The sequence below is a fragment of the Adiantum capillus-veneris genome, chromosome 25, assembly GCF_014529385.1.
Source record: "Adiantum capillus-veneris isolate H3 chromosome 25, ASM1452938v2, whole genome shotgun sequence".
Lineage (NCBI taxonomy): Eukaryota > Viridiplantae > Streptophyta > Polypodiopsida > Polypodiales > Pteridaceae > Adiantum > Adiantum capillus-veneris.
This window is the reverse complement of record NC_140955.1, coordinates 49,024,318-49,031,844: the sequence shown is the minus strand read 5'-3', so window position 1 is coordinate 49,031,844 and position 7,527 is coordinate 49,024,318.

Genomic DNA, 7,527 nt, shown 5'->3' with positions numbered 1-7,527 from the left:
TTTGTAAATTTGTACATATGGACATGACGCCCGATGTAAAAAGGGCGTGTGGGCTTTCTTTTTGTGGGTTTTTTAGCTTCCTTTAGCAAGCACATGTACATGCATTGCAAGTCGCTAGTCTAGTGACAGCTGTCTGGCTATTGTAAGTGCCCGTGAGTGAGTTTTTTGAAGTGAGACTTGTATATAACTAAAACTCATGTACAAACTAAAAAAAGTTCATCCAAACATCAGAAATTTGCAGGTTTTAGCTCGTTCTGTCTCCTTGGTGCTCTTGGATGCAGTTTTTTGCCCCGACTAGCCTTCTCTACGTGTAGTCGTGCTGGGACAGCTCTCTGTTCGCGTCAATTTTTCTCATGGGGGCGTATGGAATCAATTTTAGTCATCTTCAGCTTTATCTCCAGTCATTTTCAAGATTTATCTCAAGCTTTAAAGTTCCCAAATTGGAGTTGTTCTCATCAAGTTACGACTAGTTCTCTGCAGGGTTATGGCTATGGCAGCCTAGTGGCAAATTGTGTGTAGACAGATTCGGAGGGCATGTATCTATGAATTGTGGAATTGATGTTGAAGTTGTGGGTTTGTAATGTTTGATTGTGGAAGGAGAGGCTCTTGTCTTCATATGCATTGGTTGGCGTGTGCTGTAAATCCATGCTTTGGCAGGGTTTTGCTCCTATGTGACATAGTCTCTTGGGTGGGCGACGGCTAATAAATTCCCAAGGGTATACTCCTATTGGACTTGTGGTGTTTCAAAAGGATTTGGCAAAGCTTTTTGCGTCTTGTAGTTCTCTTTCAACGCTCTTGGGTGACATCACTATAGAGGTGTTTCAGTTTGCTTGTTTCCCAACAACGTCAAATTTCAGCGTTTTAAAGTGCTATTCTATGGTTTTTGGATGTTTTGGATGCATCCGTAGTATTCTTTTTGTATTTTGAAAACATATCTTATGTGTTTTCTCTCATCGCACATCACATCAATCATTAAGATTCTAAGACATGGATTTTTGTGTACACTTTAGTTGGGCTCTTGAAAAGCATTTTGTACGAGCATGCATTTAAGTGATCCAGCAAACTTTTACGTATGTACTATGAGAAATAAAATTCCAAAAAACTACTTTTGTATTTTTTAGAATTAACTCTCTCTATGCTGAGTTGACGTTTCTTACAGGGCCCAAAATTGAGTCCAAGTTTCTCCTAATGTCTATTGCCCTTTGCAATGTGGCTCAACCCCAATGCTGTGCATGGTGTGCACCTCATAGGCATTGCTGTTGAATTGTTTCTCTCTATTGGTCTTGCATGGTTAGCGATAGGTCTCTAGATCCAATTGCTGACCATGGAGCTGAACATTACCCCATATGACCACTCACTATTGCAAGCATTTAGTAACAAATTACGGGGTGTGTTTGATTTAGGTCGAACGCTCTAGACCACTAAGCCAATTTTGCATGACTACCTAACTGACATTATTTACTTCAATAAATTAAAATGAAACTAGGCTTAGTTGCCCTTGGTTACACCATGCTCTTCATTGCTATCTGACTTAAGAGCTATCTGACAAGGTACCAAAATCCCAATCCATCATGGTTCAAGTCCTAAAAATTGCAATAGAATAGTACTATGGTAATACTCATTGACAGCCTCAGGACGTGTTGTACATTTTTTTATAAAAAAGTAAGAATTATTCCATGGAGAATGGTGCAAGCAAAAAGCAAACAACGGATGGAAAAACTGAATGCTTAAAGTCAAGAGGCCAAAATCTTTCAAAATGCAGATAACTAGGGTATGTTGCATGCGATGAAAGGTAACTTCGTGGCTGGTGATGGAAGCGGCAACACAGCATTCCTGTGGTCAAGTTCTTCAAAGCTATAAGGCCTATAACCACTCATTTAGGAGATTACATAGGTCTATGGGTGTTGAGGCTTTGTTCAAGTAGACCTATCAGGGTTCAACTCTCTCTCTCTCTCTCTCTCTCTCTCTCTCTCTCTCTCTCTCTCTCTCTCTCTCTCTCTCTCTCTCTCTCTCTCTCTCTCTCTCTCTCTCTCTCTCTCCACTGCGCCTATAGATTTTGAGTTCAACTCTCCTCGTCAAAAAAATCATTACTGTCTCTTTGGATAGTTTCCTACAACGTAAAAATTATCTTCTTCTTCTTCCTCCTCCTCCTCCTCTCTCTCTCTCTCTCTCTCTCTCTCTCTCTCTCTCTCTCTCTCTCTCTCTCTCTCTCTCTCTCTCTCTCTCTCTCTCGTGTGCCTAGTGATTTTGGGGGCTCGGGGACATTTTGCACTCCAGCCTATGCTCGTTGTTCATTATAGTAGGTATAAGGTAACACCCTACTAGCCTCACCTTTTTTCAACCCCGCCTTCCAGCCTCCAAGTCATCTAGCCACCTTCTCCCTCGTTTCTCCCCTTGCTACCTTCCCCATGGAGCAGCTCTTCACCGTGCTTCTTGACCTAATTTTCTTCCTTGTTCACAACGCCCACATGTCTTGTCTCTCTTTCTCTCTCTCTCTCTCTCTCTCTCTCTCTCTCTCTCTCTCTCTCTCTCTCTCTCTCTCTCTATGGGGTGCTCCTCGCTTTGTGGGGATCGGTTGTGGCTGTTCTCGACGTTGTGCTTTCAACTCACTCTCCACTTGTGTTTGCAGATGACAAGGGGTGCTTCTTGCTTTGTTGGGATCAGTTGTGGTTGTCTTAGTCATGCTTCAATCTCCACTCGTGGTTGTGGACGATATAGGGGCCACATAACCTACTTGTAAGGGAGGCCATCATTGTGCCCCTTTGTTCGCACGAGCATGCATGCAATCTGATTAGTACTGCCTATATAGATGTGGGTTCATGCTTTATGCTTGACCTAGTTTAGTGTGGAAGTGGGAAACCAAGGCCCGACTCATCACATTAACTGCCCTCAATTTGAGACCGACCCTAGTTCAAGAGAGTAAATAGATTTCGAGACTTCAGAGCACGCTTGGATCGCAGTGGAAGAGTGGGAGCCTCGAGAGAGAGCTTCAAAGATATTGAGGCTTGTTGAAAACCCATGCCTATTATATTGTGGCTACATAGGCGGATGGAATTCAAGAAGATACCCTACAACCTACATCACTCTTCCAAGCTCTTCGCAATAGAGCAACATGGTTTTCCACCACACTTGGATCATGCCTTCTTCTCTTGCGTCTGGCCATGGGTCTCCATGGCACTTGGGTCTTTGGATCTTGGCTTCAAATTGGGTTTTGAAGCATGCTCTATGCGAGTTTGGACTATACATTCTCCATAACCCACAAAAAATGAGGGCTAACTTGAAATTCTCCTAGTTTTTACGTCAAAAGTTGTATCTTGTGTCGGTATTTACACTAAAATGTATGTAAACATGAAGACCATGTAATATTAATTATGAATGGAATGAGATGTACATGGACATCCACAATAAAGATGTGTCTGCATAATTAAAGCTACTTAGATCTTATTTGCAGATGGTGGATTGGCTACATTCTTCTCTTTTTTTTGTCTCATTCAAGCTAAACTCTTTTACTAATTATGAGGTTTGTTTTGTGCTAGCTCACGTTTTTGTGTTGGAAGACCTTGACTACATTGTGGCTTTGACTGCTATATTATATATATAGCTACCATACTTCATATGAACACTATGTAGACCAAAATGGGAAACTATACAAAAAAGATCAACCTCTGTTTGAACGACCCACATACCAGCTCATAGAAGTGCGTCCAATGATAGATAAAAAAGGTAGAGGAAAGAATCTATTATAGCCCATCCTCTCTAGAGGTGAAGGATATTACCCAAGTAAACCCAAAAATCTGTTTAGAGCTAAACTCTCCTCCATCGGAAATCAAGCTCGATGTTGTGACCAAACGAACATATACGTTGACCAAAAAAATAGTAGATATAGACGCGATTCTAGCATCTATGATGCATTGGGTCTTGAAACCACAAAAGCTTATATCATAGGAGACCCATGGGATAGACAATATCAGGGCAAAGATAATCTATTTACATTTTGACTTGGGGGATAATTTGTCATGTTTCACAGAGATACATAGGAGACTATGTAGAAGGTTTACAGATGCCAATTGTCAACAATTCTATCCAAAGCGTACCTTCACAATCCCAAAAGTTGAGACTAAATCAGAGCCAACCAATTTTGAACTCTTATAATATGAAGCAGACTATAGTGATCACCCTAAGAAGGGGGGAGCTGTAAATCCATCAAGCTCAGCTTACATGCTAGGAAATGCTACAGCACTTAGAAGCCCTGAGCCTTAACCAACACACCTCTTCAAAGCAAAAACCATCGAAAGATCATATGGTTGTTGGAAGTTCCCAATTGATCCAGATTCCATCAAAGGTTGCGGATAAATGCTTATATGAAAATCATCAAGGACAAAAGTTTCAAATGATCTCTACAAGTCAAAGTAAAAAACCAAAAAATCCAATAGTGTTCAAACAGTTACATGTGATCAAGATCACATATGCATGTCAAGATGCACATGGTAACGAATATCAGCAAGATCATGACCTTGTACAAGCCCATACGGATGGCCCAACTGAAGTCAAAGACTATCTAAAGATGATGCAAAGCCTCAAGCTGCAAGAACAGGTGGCACAAAAGTCAAAGTCAATGGGAGATAAAGTCCAGAAAGCCACACAAAGGTCACCACCAAAATCTCCTCCAAAGAGATAGATTCTGCCAGAAAGTATAGTGGATCTATTAAGATCAAGGGTTAACCAGATGCAGGTGGACAATGCTCAACAATTGTAAAAAATTGCAGTATCACAGTCATACGAGTCGACATTGATTGAAGCATATGGTCAAAGCAAAGAAAATGTAGATAAAGTTCAACCAAAGGATGTTGCCACATTAGAAGAAGTCAATTGAGACACAAATCTTGAGATGATCAAGTGCAACATTGTTGATGAAAAAGAAAGATAAGCTCTCAAGAGAAGTAAAGCTAGATTTTTAGCTAGACAAGAGCCTCATGTCTTTTTGCACTTGGAAAGATGCGGCTAACCACAGCTGGAAGATGCTCCTAAATTTGTGAGCATATCGGAATACAAACAAGCATAATGCTAGGGAATCATCTCCACCACCATTGAAGTAAGTTCAGAGATCATGATAGTTGAATTTCATGTGATCACAACAAAAGATATGCCAAACGACCTCATAGTGGGAATGCCAATGGCCTAGAAGATGTTAGAGATACATAATTCAAACATGACGGAGTCATCACAAACAAGAAAGAATAAAGACCAAGACTGGTCACTCGCGGACGACAACACAAGGTCCTCAAGCATAATTAAAATGGAGACTGATATCAAAGCAGATCTCATTGAATATCACTCATCTCCATTGGACAGAACTTCAAAAGAAATTGAAACAAAACAGGAAATAGCAAGTGCAAATCAAATAGAGAAAAGAGCAACCACAATAGCTATTGAGCAAAGAATACCACCAAAGCTAGAAGTTAAGAAGAACAAGGTTGCAGACAACCAGGAAGCAGCAGGAAGTCCAAAGCTCAATCACTCACTCTAGCAGAATCAATTATTGTAAGTCAGATTGAAAGACAGAGTCTTAAGTCACCCTCCATAGAGACACAGTTAGATCAAGATGAGAACATGGCAAAATCAAGACAGAGATCTTCAATAGAACCAACAATGAGAATAACTATAGTTCTCATCAGTACAAAAGGAGCAAGTGTCAGATGCAATGCTCTACTGGATAAAGAAGAAAATTACAATATGGTTGCAAAAAACATTCAGAGCATTCTAGAGATTACTCAAGACAAGCCAGGTAACAGAGAAATCATGGGTAAGGCTACAAGTAGAAAAGAAATTTTTTCTACCCTTAGCATCCAAAATCATGAAGAGCAAGTAAAGTTTTAGGTGAAGCCTTCAATGGAAATGCTTGCAGATGTCATACTTGGGCACTAGTGGTTAGACCAAGACAAGGCCTACAAAGAAGATAAAATGCTAATACTCTCTTTTCCAAGAGGTAGCCAACAACATTTACAAGTATCGTTAATGATAGATTCAGAGTTACAGAAGTCACAAGCATCAAAGACAAATCTTGCAGACAAAGGTAAAGCTAAAGTGGACCCTCCACCGATTATGAAAGAAGGTGTGACATCGTATGCCTCTACATCAAAGAACCCTCATGGATCAACTTCTTCAAGCAAGTCAGGCTTTCAAAACTTCAAGTCAATTGCTGACCCAACTAAAAACTCTAAGGAGACACACAAAAAAGAAAAGATATATCAGCCAAAGTACTCAAATAAGCAAAGGAAAGTCAAGAAAGTGTTTGTTCCAAGCATTTTAGTCAAAGTCAATGATCCGGTTTAGATTAAAAACAAGAAATCAACACAGAAAGACAAACACATGGGGTGGATAGCATCACAATGGAGCTTAAAAGAACAGGAGTAATATGGAGGTAATATACATATATGGGTACCAAAACCGCAGGTTAGAGCATATGAAGTAACTTCAAGTCCCTCCCAAGAAGGAAGGCCCACAAGGTATCAACCTCAACAATATTCTAGGATACCTAAGAAGCAGGTATACAATGGAACAACAAAAGATGCTAAAGTCAACCACAACTCTCAAGAGGATACATAAAAAAGATGGATCTCAAAGAATCTTCCTCTTGAACAAGGATTCTAGACAAGCTATACAAAGATTTTGCTACCAATCAACCACAAGCCAACTACAACTACACAAAACCTGCATGAAGGTCTCAAGAAATCAACAAGACCTAGAGCGAAGCAAAGTCAACAATGGAGATACAAAGGTCATCAAGAGATTTGGATTCCTAAGTCTTCCAATGCTTCTAGTCAAAATTCAAATGTCAACAATCAATAGAGGCCTAAAACAACATCAAAGACTCCTATCAACATGCCTATTTGGAAAATCAAACAGATAATGGAGTCTTCACAGTCAAAGAAGGACAACCCAACCAACGTGAATGCAAATTCAAATATGATAAAACAGGTATGTCAAAAGAAACCTTCAATGCCAACTTGGTCCTTCACTAATCCTCTTTTTGAGGATTCAAGCTTACTTTTATTTGAAGAAATGTTTGTAGTAAGCACAAGAATGTGAAAAGTCAAGTTTCCAGGGTGCAAAAAACACTCTTTTTCTTAGTGAGAGTCGGGCTGATAAGCCATAAAATGAGCAAAGCATTAGACCCAAAGCTGCAAGTCATATTAAACTCTATGCTAAGAGTCATAGTTATTAGGCTTACGCTCAAGCTGGAAGAGTTGAGCATATCTAAAGTCATGTCACTCATGTTGGATGAGATGAGCATACGAGTCGAAGTCTATTAACTTACAATTGGTGGAGTGTCATAGAGTCCAACACTCAGGCACAATACACAGTAAGATGAGAGCACATATCCTCGTCAACAAAAACCATTCTTAAAGGGTGCTAGCTTACAAATCCATGTCATATTATGCTTTTATAGCTACTAGGGATTTCATTAACATAATCACGATCGGGTGATTACGTAAATAACTATAGTATTTACACAAAAACATCACG